The sequence below is a fragment of the Mchenga conophoros genome, linkage group LG3 (genome assembly GCF_057382185.1).
Source record: "Mchenga conophoros isolate Kocher_MC1m ecotype Shallow Benthic linkage group LG3, M_conophoros_male_GT1.1, whole genome shotgun sequence".
Classification (NCBI taxonomy): domain Eukaryota; kingdom Metazoa; phylum Chordata; class Actinopteri; order Cichliformes; family Cichlidae; genus Mchenga; species Mchenga conophoros.
Genome location: NC_140528.1, coordinates 48097912 through 48114203, shown reverse-complemented (window position 1 = coordinate 48114203; position 16292 = coordinate 48097912).

Sequence of the window (16292 nt, the reverse complement as noted above, 5' to 3'; positions counted from 1 at the left end):
CTTAACAGTTTAACAACATTCACAACTATGTTATCTATTTGTGTGTGTTTGAGTTATTTTTTCTCTTTAGTTTTTGTTCATAGCTCCTTCTAAAATGGATTACATATGACTAAGAGGCTGTACATTGATCTTGTAACCACCACAATTATAAAATTCTGCAGCCATGCACCAGTAAGCTGCTTTATTAAACTCTGGCCTCATATAACCTGAAAATTTGACAGTATTTACTAGTCAGAAGGGGGCACCATAAGACCTGTTACCTGTCAGAACATGGAGTTTTTCCACCTATAACTATATAATTACTTATATAGTTATAGGTGGAAAAACTCCATGTTCAGGCACTTATTTGCATGACATGTAGCCGCTTTTTGATATGGAGTGTCCAATTCACAGTGCAAAACTTTTGAACCAGAGTATTAAAATAAATCGTAAAGGTGATACTGTATCACCTTAGAGCCAGATAAGAGACAGGGGACATGGGCCCACCCTCCTGTAGGCCAACCACCCACAGGAGTGCAATGTCTGCTAGGCTAGATGACCATTCAAATAGCGCTCCAACCACCCACAGAAGGCCAATGACTTTAAAATCCAGGCCCAAATACTACTGCCGAGCTGTGACTTTAATGTAGTACAGTGTCCTTCTTTAGGGAATCATTAACAGGAAGTATTTACAGAACACTACTGTAAGTGAATGCCATTGATGTGTTTCATCCTTTAATAAAATTATTAACAGAAGATTTGTCTTTTTAGATTACTGTTAAAATCAAGTTTTTAAAAGTATGCAGAGTATATTAATAAACCTGATGTTAAGACATTAGCAAACTTCTTGACATGATGTTGAACTATTTTAGTTTTCCTTTAAAGTTTGTTGTATATGTTGTATTTAAATGTTCAATGTTTCCAGGATTTGCTCTAAATGAGGTTTCTCTGGATCGTGTCTTTCTTTTTTTGTGTATCACAGCCAGGTGCAAACTGATTTTTCTCTCTCTTCCTCTACTTCGGTTTTCCTTCCTGTCATTTTGACATTTACCTGTGTGAGTACAAGAAAATAATTATTAGGATACAATGTGTTAAATTTGCTTAGATGAGAGGGTCCAGCTGTAGATCATAGAAATAAGGGAGGATTTGGCTGTGTGTTTTAGTTTGGCTTAGCTGTAGGCTTGAGAGTGTATGTAATTGTTTAGAGGGAGAGGAATTTATGGACACTGGAAACAGGAAGTTACAGTTGGGGGTTGCTGATGCTTGTACCTTTAATAAAAGTTCATAATTGCCATAACTTGGAAGCAGGTTTGCAGGAGACTCTCCACCTTATCTGTAAATGTAAGACAATAACAGGCCAATGGCCCAGTGGATGCAGAGTGGGGGTCTCAGTGTTTGCAATATGTTAACTGTGTTTTGTATTTTGTCTAAAGGAATTTGGTGTAGCTTGGGTGAGGAGATTACTTTTGTGACTGACAGGAAGCCACAGATACAGAGACACATACATAGTGCTTTAACTGTAATACACCCACACCTACATGCACACTCACTCATGTGCACTCTTATAGACACATGGGTATGCGCACACACAGGCACTCACGTGCTCGTGCATACACACACAGACACAGAGTTCACAGCACACCATGGGGGTTTTATGATGGGATCGCTTTTATAAAGCTGACTGTAACAAACAAAAGAGTGGAAGATCTGCAGAGGGACACCGGCCTTGCACGTCTCCCCTTCTAGAAGATGCATGCTTAATAAGATGAATAAAGGTTTTGTGAAATGACTACTGAGTCCGGTGCCGTCTCTGGATGTGAAACTAATTTCGTAACACCTGCTAAGAATAATGCAAAGGTTCTTCAGTGGCCATTTGAAGGTTTGCATTTGTGTGTCTTTTCCCTGAGAATTTGTTTCTGCTTTTTACTATTAGGTTTTCCAGATCCATGTATCCCTTTGGTCTTTGCACTTTCTGTGTTATTCTTACTTTCTGCAATGAGCTGTTCTTTCTCTTTTTTCCAGACTCATCCTTCATATGCTTCATTCTCTCCATGTAAATGGAAAAATTGCTATTTTGGTGAAATTCTCAGAAAAATAATAAAATAGCTCAATTAAAAATGTCTAATTTGTCAAGATCTATAATGCCAATGTATTGTGTATCTCTCTCTCTCTCTCTCTCTCTCTATATATATATATATATATATATATATATATATATATATATATATATATATATATATATATATATATATATATATATATATATTGGATTTACATTCTAAAACTCCAGGGCTTTTATTATTTTTATTATTTTTATTATAGCTATTATTCATTTATGTCACACAAAGCTGCATGTACGAGAAGTGCGGAAGTGAGAGGCTTGAGAAATGGGACCGTCTAGCCTTCGTCGAGCTGCTCAGGTTGCCTAGCAACCATGATACTAACTGCGAGAAACGTTTCATACAGCTTTGTTTGACATAAATGAAGGAGAAAAAATGTTTTTTGATACAAAACTCAACCTACAAGAACAGATCGTCAGTGTCCACTGAGAAACTGAAAACAGGAGATGTATCACTGAAACTCACCAAAGTAAGGCTGATGAAGGAACATACAGGTGCTTCATTCCTGAATTGATTGCAGATTTTAGTGATGAAGTTGTTATCGGTAGGTGGAAAAACTGTATATGCTGCTGAAAGTAGAAATTCATAGCCATTACTCTAACCACGCTTTCCCTATTTCTGTCATGGTTGTGGGCGGGCATGCACAAAAAAGGGCCCAAAATGCAGACTCGTGGAGGCAGAATTTAAACTCAAAGTCCACTGCTTTATTGCAGGCATAAGTCAAGAAACAGAACAAAACTAAGAGGGCAGGAAACTGAACTGGAAACAAAAACACACAGGGCAGAATGAGGGTACAACACGGCAATGAGCAGGAGCAGACACAGACACTAAATACAAGAGGAAAACAGGGCAAAGGGAAAACACCTGGAGGACACAGCGTACACCAATTAACAGATGGGACCAGGGAGAAAGATTAACGTAGGGCACAGACTGTCAAAGTAAAGCAGGAAACAAACTGGCACAGAACAAAACCAATACTAAACATTAGAAATCTCAAACCACAAATAACAATACACAAAACACTGGGTCACTGACCCAGGACCGTGACAATTTCAGTAGCTGCTAGGATTTGGAGAAGAAAGGAGTAGTGGAGGGAGCCGCAGCTGAGGAACGCTGGGCTGCAGAAGGAGCGCTGAAAAGCTGCCAACATAGACACTCAGAGGAGAAAGAACGCTGCAAATAAAAGACATTGTTACCACATTGCCAAGCATCTGGTCATGTCCTGCTACAGTGGTGTTGATTCCCAGGCTCAGCATGATGATCTAGTGCAGTCAGTGGCTCAGATGCAGAGTTGGGAGCAATGTCAATGAGAAATTGGCTAGGAATTAATAACCTGTTGGGGCTGTGTGTGGGGATGCATTCATGACTTATAATGTAATGTCTGCACTCAGCGGTGATGACATTAACATTTCACACAAAAATGAGCATGCTGCAGACTGACTGAGAAACAAAGCAAGGAGTTGTTAATTAATTTTGTTTAGTGTTTCCCTAACTACTCCAAAAATAGCACTATATAGCAGGTAACAACTGCTTACAAGAGAAATGGTAAATTGTTAGAAAGTATTTTATTCTGTTATTTATCTCTGCAATTGAGGTGTCCCTCCAAACCCCCCCCAAAAGTAGGAAAGGTATGATTACAAGGCTTGTTACAGAATTATCTTTACTTTAAATCCTTGATAGGTTAAACAACAAGAAGTAGCAATAGCATACATGTGGAGTGTGTATTCATTTTCAGCCTTATTATAACCCCAGTCATTTTCCTGTGGTTTGAGATCTTGGGATATCACATGTCCAGGCAACTAGTTGGACTCTTGGAAATGTAATAAGCACACAATTCATTTTTTCAAGTGAACCAGAGGAACAGGTCCAGTAATGGGGACCTCTTTTACACCTTAATTCTGCAGACTCATATATTTTGAAGACATTATGACTAAACAAACTGCACAGGAACAGGAAACCTGCCCTCCCCCAATGACATTCTTCAGTTGTATTTTAGTCTGTTACTCAGTCAGTCAGCAGTCAGCAACATGGTGATTACAACTACCTGCTTCAGACTATGTGAGTAATTGTTGTTAGGTTTATTTTTATATTTTCAGATTTACTGTATATATGTCTGTACATGAAATAATTTAAAGTTTTCCTGTGCTGATCTAGTAATGCTTGAAGTTATTCTGCTGGGGACACATGTTAAAAATAGCTTGACCCAAAAAATGGGTGAGTACGTTAGAGACGTTAATAAAATAAATAATCTTTTTACTTTTTGGGGGGTGAGTAAGTTGGGGTTGACTTAAACATTTTACAAGTCTGTTGATGATGTTTATTAAAATCCTTTTAAGTTTAATCATCTTTTACTAACACATTTTATAAGAATTTTGATTATTCTGTTAACTATTAATCTTGTGATGTTTCTAATTTTTAGGTGCAGCTACTCTTCGTGTGACTCCTAACAGACTCCAACACTTTCAATTCAAGTCTTTATCTTTTGTTTGTGAGAGCCCTGATGGTTCTGCTGAACTGAGAGGAGTCAGAACCACTGAGGAACTGTTAGAACATTTTAGCCCAGCGTGTAACAGTAAAACAACTTCCTCTTCATGCACAATTACTCAAACGTATGTAACAGACAGTGCAGAGTACTGGTGTGAGGTTAAAGGGGGTCAGAGAAGCAACAGTGTCAACATTACCATAACTGGTAAGTTCATCATATTTGTGAAATTAGTAAAGAGTTTTATTTTAAAATTAGGTGAGATTTATTATCCACTTTGTCTTGTATTGTACAGAATGTATTTGTCATTCAGACTTTTTTTGTCAATCTATCTATCTATGTTTGTATATAGATATGTATGTAGACCATGCCTCTGAAGTTTTATTATATTCTATTCTCTTGTGAAGACTATACAATGCTATGCTTTTTGTTCAGATGGTTCTGTGATCCTACAGAGTCCAGTTTTCCCTGTTTTTGAGGGAAACAATGTGACTCTGCGCTGCATAAGCAAGACAACTCACACCAACCAAAGAGCAAATTTCTACAAAGACGATGGCCTCATAGACCGGAGCCCTTCTGACAACATGGAAATTAACAGTGTTTCCAGGTCTGATGAAGGACGATACAAGTGCAGCATTTCTGGTGTTGGAACGTCACCAGAAAGCTGGCTTCATGTCAGATGTAAGACTAAAACTATATTTACTTATTTCTATGGCTGGGCTTCATAGAGAGAGAAATGTGACTCTAACAACTAGATTTCTGCTTTTTGGTCTTGATGAAAATGTTTAGGTTATAAAAATGATATTGCAATTTTTAATGTTTAAAGTCAGACAAATTACACAATTACACATACAAAGATATTTATAAAGTTGTGTCATTGCAGCATATTCTTCAGGAGAGACCCAGTCTGATGACCCTATTTCTACTCGTGTCTTCTTCCTGCGTTGGATTTTGTTGTTTATTTTAATGATGATACTGCTGATAGTCAGATTTCTTAATACTTGCAAACACAGAGGTAATCAGTTTTTCAGTTCACATGATTTATTAGAATAGTCTTTTATTCCCTTTTAATTTTTTTCTAATGCTGTTGTTTTTCTTCTATTCATTAGTTTCCTCAAAGACATCAACAGCAACATCAAACTGAGATGAAGACCATCCAGGAGGTGAGAGAGAAATAATTATAACTACTGTATTACTCAGTTTCATGCTTGTTACCAATTTTAATCCAATTTGTTAACCAGTCCAAGTCAAGGTCACAGTGGGACTGGATGACTTTTGTCTTAATCAATTTAAATCGATTAAAAGTGTATCGCATGTTTGAGAGACTGAATGATACAATTTCTAGTAAGTTTATATATAACAAAATTAAAATCTTAAATTAAAAAAATAAAAGCTTAAAGTGAAGTGTGGTATTTTTACATGGCATATGCTCCACCGAGGGATTATTTTTGTGTCTGCTCGGTATGTCGTATGTGGGTTTTTTGTTTTCGACACTGCTGATGCTTTGATGATTTAAAACTGTCTTAGGTCAAACCACAGCACAAAGCCAGAAAAAGAAAAGCGTGAGGGCTACCAAAGAACAGTTTTATTGTATAAATATATATATTCTAATACATACATGCATAATAACCTCTCTTGCCTACAGATGATTCTTCCCCTTCAGACGATATCTCAGAACAACCCGTTTACACCACTGTGATCATAAACAAGACAGAACAAACTCAAGAACTGGGTTCTTATGTTATTAGCATTTGGACATTTTATTGGATTTTTATTTTTTTCTTTATTTGCTTCCTTTTATAAAATTATGCCAGAACAGTTAAGTCACATTCCACAAATATTTACAGTGATCTTATATTTAAAAAAATTAATGCTTGCTTCCTAAAAGAAAACATATATTCTCAATTACAATGGCAGATTCAGGATTATCACGCTCCACACTGCCCCTGAGTCCCCCAGCAGGTGAAGAGTCGAGTTCACCATAGGAGATCATTTATTCACCCATCCAGACAGTAAGACTATTTTGGCCTAAGGTGAGCTACATTTTACAAAACAGTATTTAATATGAAAATCATGTTTCCACAGACTAATTAAACAATAGGAGGGTTGTTGAATTCTTATGGAAGGGGGTGTTACGAACTTACATTTTCATGTGTTTGTTCTGTGCAGGTAATGCATCTGTTTATGCTAATTCAGCTGTGCCAGGACCCTGCTCCAACTGGTGCTTGGATACACCACCCTGACATGACTGGATCCAGCTGGAGGACCCGCCCATTAAAAGGAGGCTGGAGTGCCACGGTGGGAGAGGTCCTCGCGTTTCCCCTCACGACCCAACAGTGTACCTTTGGCAGCTGCTGGCTGCAGTGCTGTTTGAATATTGTGGAAGTGGAGTGGGTAGGGGTGAGCTGCCGTTTCTTTTGATCACCAGTTTTCTCCTGTTTTGAATTAGTTAAGGAGGTCAGACTCTGTCTTTATTTTTGACTTTGTTTTGGTAAGGTCAGGGGTCCGGGATTTGTGTACATTTGTTTTTGTTTATTATTTTGGCCTTGGCTCACCCTGAAGTGTTGACACTCCCGTTGTGTTGTTCCTCTTTTTTCCACTTTATAAATAAATCACATTACTAAGAACGGATTTGTTTCCTGTGGCTGCTTGGGTCTTGGGGGGGAGCGAGTGCCTCACTCATGTTGTTGCCTGGCCCTAGACTACTACATGTTTACATAAATCTTCGATCACTAGCAGTGTGACTCTGCAGTGCTGTACTGTATGTTTGTAAGTTTTCTCCCCCCAAAAACCAACAACATTTTGCACCGTCAAAGGCACCTGTGGTAGCGCTCAGAGCAGGATGCTGACCATCACACAAAAAAGTCAGACTTCTAAAGGAAGGTAGAAGTTAGTATTTTTTGGACCATAAGGCGCATAATAAAACGCATTATTTAAAGCAGGGAGATAAGTCAGACTTTACTCAACTCATTCTTCTTGCTTCCTGTACTTCCGTACCATTGATTCATTAATGTTAAATTCTCTCACAGCTGGTCTATTCCCATGTTCTGGTCCTGAAAACAGGGTTCAATCTTTGGTTTCATTCTACAATACTGGACTTATTTTTCTGTGAAGCTTTAAACTTTGATAGTGTTTAAACAAGAGAAAAAAGTGTGAAAATGTTCATGCCTGTCTGAGAAAAGTGTATAAAGTATGTAGTGAGGGGTTTTACAGCCTTAAAACATCTATAATAATTGTAAAAAATAAAACTGGTTAATACTCTTCAATGACTTCAGAATGCTCTTAAAATGAAAATTCATCTTTCCACAGACTAACTGCAGTTTATATTGACAGTATACAAACTCACAGGGATTCTATGTCAATTTCAAGCTACTCTGATGTTGCCTTTTAAAGTAATGGCCCTTTGCAGACCCCACCCTCCAATTAAAGTGCAACTTGACTTACCTGACTAGCAGCGCTACAGAAAGTGAGAGCATGAGAGAGCAATGGACAGTAGCCCATCTGGCTACATTAAGTTAAAAAAAAGAGCCTGAACATCAACTTCCTCTAAAAGCTAAGTATTATATAATAGTATTTTTGTCCCCTTTCTTACAGGCCACAATGAGCAAACTTCAAACACCTGAACAGTAAACTGCAGAAAGGAGGCAAACCTGTCATGGTTCCTGGGTCGTTGACTGGGTGCTTCGAGTTTACTCTTCTTTGTTCCGATTTAAGAGTTTTCTTTCTTTTTTTTTCCCAGTGTTTTTTAAATTATAGTTCTAAGTTTATGGTAATGATCTAGTCGAGTTTCAGTTCATGTTTATTTGTGCCTTGTGGTGACTGTTGTTGTAATGTTGAATTGAACAGTGAATTAAATTGAATTAAACATTTTCTTTTAGTTTTCTGCTTTTGGTGTTTTGGTTTTGTCTTTTGTTATTTTTTCACAGGCTCTTCCATGTTTCCTGTGTACAACTAAATTAGGTCTTCTCATGTTATTATTTTGCCAATGTTTCTGCTTCCCCAGCTGTGTCGCTCTTATCTTGTGCGTATATTTAATCACTCAGTTTTCCTCAGTTCCCTGTTGTGTTCTATTACACTTTTAATAAAAAGCTATATTTTTGTGTTCCATGGTTTTGGTTTTTGCACTTCTGGCTGAAGCCCAGCTTTGTTTTGCATTCTTCTGTGAGTTCCAGTTATAAGGCATTCTTCTCGTGTTTGCCCTTTGTCTCTGCAGTCCTACAGATTGGGTTTAAAATCTCCCTGCCACACAGTGTATCCTGACGAAACCCACTTAAAGCCATACTTGATATGTAAAGGAGATTTTAAAAAATTGCTTTGTTAAAATTGGAACATTTTAACAATTGTTATGTTTTTTTAGTAGAGTGTCTATGCACATTGCCATCCAATGTCCATTTTATTAAAATCAAAGCTCTCACATGTTATAAACGTGTAATTACATGTTGCTTATCTTTGCATGGTTCTGCTCCATGAGTGGTAAGTTGCCTGGACTCACAAAATTCACAAGATCACATGAGATTACAAGGGGTAATGGGAAAGTGTTTGGAGTGGGGTTTGGTGTGCAAATAAAGAATATGTTTTTTGTTTGGTTTGTTATTGAAATTAAAAAACGAAAATAAAAATTGTTGAAAAATAACTAATATTTGATTTATTTTCTAAAAAAGGTTTTGAAACTTGTGAAATGCTCATCACAGAAACATGTAAGAAATAACCAAAATGGGAAGTGAAGTCTAGCGAACACAAAATTTGTCACACATGTAAATCCTTTGCTGCCACTTGAAGTTAAATAATGCATCATTCATTTTCATTTTTTTTTTAAAGAAAAAGAAACAAAAACAAGAATAAACTTGTTCTGTTCATGGGAAGTGTGGTTTGTGGCTCAGCTGCGGGGGAGGAGTGCAGCAGTGTGGGCAGAGAGCTGACCTGGAAAAGAGCTGGAGTAACATATGGAGCCAAACTGAGTGATCAGCTCTAAAAGTGAAACCCAGGAATCTGTGTGTGCCAGGATCACACTAATGTTTCTCAGGTTTTATTGCTTACCTGGTATTTAGATTTTTTTTTTAAATGTATGCATTATTTTTGTGCTCAATACAGACGTGTGGATTCTCCATTAGCCCTGAATGTCACCCCCCACCCCTCACTTTCTCCGCCTTTCACTAATTGTCACGATCTAATAAAGGCACAAACTTCAAATGAAATTCAAAGAAATCTGATGCTCCATTGTCTAAAATCTGCCTAAACTTCAGAATACCAGCAGCTAGCATCGAAATATTTCATATATTTTTATTAGTAGTAGTAGTATGTGAAAAGACATTAGTATGAGTGTTTGAATATGAAAACAATACTAAGGGATTCAGAGGAATATTTAGATTTATTTCATAAACATGATACAATTAAAATAATGATTCTGAAAAGAATTAAAAAAAAAAAGATGAACACTCTCTCACACACACACACAAAACCTTTTGGCACACCATAGAGATGGTGGGTGGGTGTTGTTGTTGGTCCATGAGACCTATGGAGCACAACACATTTCTAACATACAAAGACCTGAAGTTGCACTAAGGGTTAAAAACAATGAAAAGTGTCCACTGCAGCCACTGTCTGCTGTGTTTTTAAATTTTTTTTGTGTTTTTCATTCTTCTTTTATTCCCGGTGAACTCAGCACTCGATATACACCTTGCTGCACTTTGGAAGCACAGGATCACATTTATGTAGTTTATGTAAATGCCTACACAAAAGATTACAAAACAGGTATTATTGAGGAGGTTCAACAGCAGGTAACTCATGTTTCAACTGATCAGATTGTTCCACTGGATGTCCGTCTTGACACAAGACCTAAGGGGTTTGTATCTCCCACTGGGATTTTTGCTTGTTAAGCAAATCTGCAAGACACCACACTATGGACCTAGTAACTGCAACCGTACACTGAATATAAAATATAAATATTAAAAAAAAAAACCAATCATTTTTTCTCTCTTTAAATATCTGTAATTTAGCCTTTTGTCCTTCTACCTTTTTTTACTTTCTTCTTTTCAGTAGGTGAACTCTTTGTGTTTTGTTTTCTGTTTTCTTTAATGCAGGTATCAGTCTTTGACTTGTGTCTTTGTTTAGGCTGATTTTCTTGTCCACCTGACTCTGATTTGGGTTTTCATCCTTTCTTCTCTCAGTGTTATTATTAAATTGTAAAGGTTGTGCTTTTGTCCCATTACCAGATTGGGTGTCTTCATTTCTGCACAAATCATTTGCTGTCTCTCTGAGAAAGTTACGTTGAAACCAAGCACACCATTGTTTTTCTTGTGACATTACCAATAAGTTTGATGTGTCACATGGCCCTCTTCCTATTGAAAAAACTAAAGTTGTATCCAAGATGGCCGACTTCTAAATGGCCACCATGGTCACCATCCATCTTGAGGAGTTTGCCCCCTCACATATACTAATGTGCCACAAACAGCACTTTAATATCACCAACCATTCCCATGTTATTGCGGTGTATCCATATAAATGGCCCACCCTGTACATTTTCTTGCTTCATCAGAGCTTCATTTTCTGGCTCTTCAGGAAAAGAGAATATTTTATCCAGGCTTCTATTCTGTGGTTCTTCATCACTAGGGAACTTTTCGATCTCTGTGTTTATAAACAGATGGTAGTAGTTGCAATTATAAATTATTTTGCTACACCAAAGGTATCTAGGTAAAGATTGAGTGTCAAGAAGTTTTTCAGATTAAGTGAATACATAATAATAATAATAATAATAATAATAATAATAATAATAATAATAATAATAATAAGTTTCTGGCCCAGCTGAAGCAAACTCAATAACAGCTTCTAAGACTAACTGTCATGGTCCTGGGCCATGTGGGCCCAGTATTCTTAGTTTTCATGTATTTTTGTATTTTGTTCTTTATTTAGGCCATGCTTCCTGGGTTGATCTGTTACGTTGTTCCTTATGTGTTTTCCCTTCGTGACTCTTACCCCCTGTGTGCCCCTCTGTGTATTTATGAGCCCTCGTCTCTCTTTGTGTTTTATTCTATGTTTTCCCCAGCCCGTTATGTCTGCGTTCTCCCCGTGCTCTCTCTCCTCCTGTTTGAACCTCTGTGTACTTCCTGTTTTACTTTGCCCATCTCCCATCAGTGTTACGTTCACTCCTGCCGTGTCTTGTTATGATTATCAGTGTCACCTGTGTTCCCCGTGTGCATCCACTTCCCCTGATCATCCCTCATGTGTATTTAGTCTCTGTGTTTCATACAGTCTGTGTCGCGTCGTCTGTGTTCCCACCCCCTGTGTTCCGTATTTCCAGCCATAGCCTTTCCTTAGTTTCTCCAGTTTAGGTTTCTGTTGAGCTACTACTCATATGCTGCCTTCACTCTGTTTTGTTCCTTTCATCAGCCATAATAAAAGGCTCGCTTTTGTTTAAATCCACTCCTGCATCCTCGCTTGTGTTCGCACCTGGGTCCACCATACACATTCCCGCACGGTCTGCCTCCGCAGACCGTGACAGTACGACGCGACCATGCCGGACCCAGCGACACACGAGAGGAAGATCATCCAGACGGTGGAGGCGCTTTGTACTAAATGGCTGCAGTGTTCCGGAGTGGAGGAACGGGAGGAGTTGGCCCGTCAAGTGGGAGTATGCGTGTCTGTATTTCCCTGGTTATGGGAGGCACTACACCCACTGATCGTTGACTTTCTCGTCACCACTCTCCAACTCCGTCCGCAGCCGCAGCGGCCCGGTGTGCGTGCGCCTTCGCCAGAGCCATGCTGTTGCGATGTTACCCCGCGGCCTCATGAGCCGGTAGCGGTCAGAGTCGGAACAGCGAGGCTCACCACCGACACACCATTGGCTCACACTTCATCAGCTTCCGCATCTTCGCCACCGCCTGCCTGCACGGAGATGCCCGAGGCTGTCGACTTCGGTAAGGAGGAGCAACAGCAGGTGTTGCGGGCGTATCGGGAGGACGAGCTACGCTGGAAGCCCTGGCTCATTTCCGAGGAGGAGCTTCCGCCAGCCGCCCCGCCTCGGACCGGCCGCCCATCCTCGCCGCCTCGATCGGACTACTCTTCTCCCGCTTCTTATCTGGCGCGGATGTGGTCGGAAGACGAGGAGCCGGTCGCCACAGAAATCCAAGTTACGTCCGCGTCCACTTCAAGACGAAAGCGGCGTTCTCGTCGCCGTCGCTCATCGCTACGGCATGTCTCGCCCTCCACTGAGCGACACGAGGAGGCTGTGGAGGTGATGACTTTCGACCTCGAGGAGCGGCAGCGCGCCGCATGCGCGCAACTGGAGGAGGAGCTACGGGGAAAGCCAGGGCTCGCTCCTCACTACGGTGAGATTTTCCGCGGGACACGCCTGGCCTTTGGGGGCCCCCGGAGTTGCCAGGAGCCCCCGCCTGATGCTCCGCCAACCCTTGCCTCCTCAGCCTCTGCGACGCCGCAAGAGGCTCCACTTTCCACGTTAACGGGGCTCACGGCCAAGAGGAAACGGCGCTCGCGTCGTCACCGCATCGCGCGACGACCGGAGGTGAGTGAGTGCAACCTGTCATCACCAGCCTCCATTGAAGCCATAGAAGATGAATTAGACTCAGAATTACAGAGCCACGGGTCAAATTTAACAGAGACACATAGTGTGGAAATGGCTGACTCTGGTACTGTGAATGGTGTGGTCTGTTCGTCTGGCTTCCACGAACAGGGAGTAAGACCCACTCAGACTGTGAGTTCCAACACTGGGGAGTCACAGCCGGTGTTCTTGTCACCGCCACCCGAACAGGTGTTTAACTGTCCAGCCTCTAAGCTGACCGGGGAATCCCCTGTTTCGTGTGTTTCTGTTTGTGAAAATAAAATCACTGTTTTGGAATTAGCCAGTGCTAACTTCAGGCTGAGTAATGCTCTGCTAACCAAGTCACAGCCAAGTGAATTTGTTTCAGAGAGGATCTTGGACAGGCCTAGTGATCTTGTAGGGGCCCCTGACACTACACTTGGATTGAAAGAGAGTTCCACAGGCCATGATGTTGCTTGTGTGGGGGTGGGGTGGAAGTGTTTTCTTCTGTGTCATTTAATGTGCCTGGGGTTCCATCTAAGACTGAGTTACCTGTTGCTAATGCCTCCCTTCCCGAGCCCGCTCCGCTCACCAACGAGCTACTTAAAGCAGGCCCCTGTGCTTCCTTAGCACATAAGGATTGTTTAAAGGAGGGTCATGACGTAAAGTGTAAGAGTATTGAGTGTGAGATGATGTGTAATCCTGTTTTGCATGCTGCTCCTATTCCCAATGAACTGAAAACTGAGAACGCTGATCATGAACTCACGTTGGAACTTAAAGATGACGACATAGAGTCAAATCAGGGTAACATGAGCTGTGTAACATCACCCGTCTCAGCTAGGAATGCTAGCACAGCATTAGCCGTACCCATTTCACCATACACACTACATAACACCCTTAAGTTACAGTCCACCTCGCGCATGGTTCCTAGTCGCTATAACACTTACTGCCATCATGCTAGTCAGTTCTCATCGCCCAGATTCATTCCTGAACATTTCATGTTTGCCCAGGAGTTTATCCGCGAAGGCTTAAGTCGTGTTTTTCTGGGGAATGTTGTAGTCCTTGTTTTCCCTGTGGCTGACCCGGCTTATCTGGGCCGTCAAGCTCTGTCATTGCTCGAGACTGAAGGGAGGAATATGGAAACAGGACTTTCTGTTTTAGAGCCTGTTATGTCAGCCTACATAAGTCTTGAAGTGAATGAGCTGGTCTTTGCCTCAGGACATCTGACATCTGTTTGCTTCTGGACTGTTAACTGTAAGATGTCAGGTGAACGCGTCCAGCCTCATGTCTCGTCCGCTGGAGGGTCCGAGGGGCCCGTTCAGCCTCCTGTCTCAGCTGGAGGGTCCGAGGGGCCCGTTCAGCCTCACGCCACGTCAGCTGGAGGGCCCGAGGAGCCCATCCGGCCTCAAGCCACGTCTGCTGGGGGGCCCGAGCCGCCCATCCGGCCTCAAGCCACGTCTGCTGGGGGGCCCGAGCCGCCCGTCCAGCACCATGCCACGTCTGCTGGGGGGCCCGAGCCGCCCATCCAGCCACCTTCTGCTTCTGCTCCTCCTGGTCCAGCCCCAGCCCGTGCTTCGTCTGCTGCGGCTCCAGCCCGTGCTTCGTCTGCTGCGGCTCCAGCCCGTGCTTCGTCTGCTGCGGCTCCAGCCCGTGCTTCGTCTGCTGCAGCTCCAGCCTGTGCTTCGTCTGGCCCAGCCTCAGAGTCTTCGTCCTCGTCTGGCCCAGCCTCAGAGTCTTCGTCCTCGTCTGGCCCAGCTTCCGCCGAGTCTTCGTCCTCGTCTGGCCCAGCTTCCGCCGAGTCTTCGTCCTCGTCTGGTCCAGCTTCCGCCGAGTCTTCGTCCTCGCCTGGTCCAGCCTCAGCTTCTGCAGCGACGCCTGGTCCGGCCCCCGCATCGCCACCGTCTGGTCCTACCTCGACTGGTCCTGTGCCCACCAGGCCATGGCCAGCACGCCTAACACTGGAGAGCCGCCGCCGCTGCCTTCCGCGCGGTCGGTCCCCTGAACTGCTCCGTCGTCTCCTTCGCCGCCGCCGCTGCCTTCCGCGCGGTCGGCCCCCTGAACTGCTCCGTCGTCTCCTTCGTCGCCGCCGCCATTGCCTTCCGCACGGCCGGCCTCCGGACCAGCTCTGCCACCTGTGCCACCCGCCTGGTCGGCCCCCCGACCGTGTGACCCGTGAACTCTTGTGCCTGTGGGCTCTGGGTCGGCCCCCTGAACCTTATTTGGACTATGGTCATGTGCTCCTGTGTTTTCTGTTGTTTGTTTTGTTTCCCGTATTTCCAGCCATAGCCTTTCCTTAGTTTCTCCAGTTTAGGTTTCTGTTGAGCTACTACTCATATGCTGCCTTCACTCTGTTTTGTTCCTTTCATCAGCCATAATAAAAGGCTCGCTTTTGTTTAAATCCACTCCTGCATCCTCGCTTGTGTTCGCACCTGGGTCCACCATATACATTCCCGCACGGTCTGCCTCCGCAGACCGTGACACTAACAACATCAAAGAAAGTAAGCAAAATATTTGAAATGTTAATTTTAAAACAGTGAATACAAAAAGCCTCTATAGCCATAAATCAGATGTGTATATATAGTGCAAACATACACACAACGCATTGTAACAATTATATTCCATGTGTAATCGGTGCTGTTGAACTGCTGACTAGCCATGGTGTGCAAAATATTGCCAGAGCCATCAATCATGTGATTTTTAGAGTCACTTAAACTTAAATTAATGATATAACATGGTGAAATTCAAAGAAAACTCATTATCAGTATCCATCTGTACACTAAGACTAGGACAACAGCATCAGTCAAGGGGTCTTAAAACAGATTTAAAAAGTCTGACCCATGTTGTTTTTCTCTATTTTTAAACAAGAAAAGCAACAAAAGTAATAAACAAAAAGCCCAGCAATCAATACAGCAGTGCACTAATAGAGGATTATGGTCTACAGTATTGAGTGTTGCACTGAGGTCTAGCAGAATTAGCACAGAGATGAGTCCACTGTCAGAGGCCATAAGAAGATAATTTGTGACTTTCACTAAAGCTGTTTCTGTGCTGTGATGAGCTCTGAAACCTGAATGAAACTCTTCAAATAAACCATTCCTCTGCAGATGATCTGTTAGCTGTTTCACAGCAGAGTTCAGAAGCCTTGCAGCTTAAATGGTAGTTTGATTGGACCATGACTATC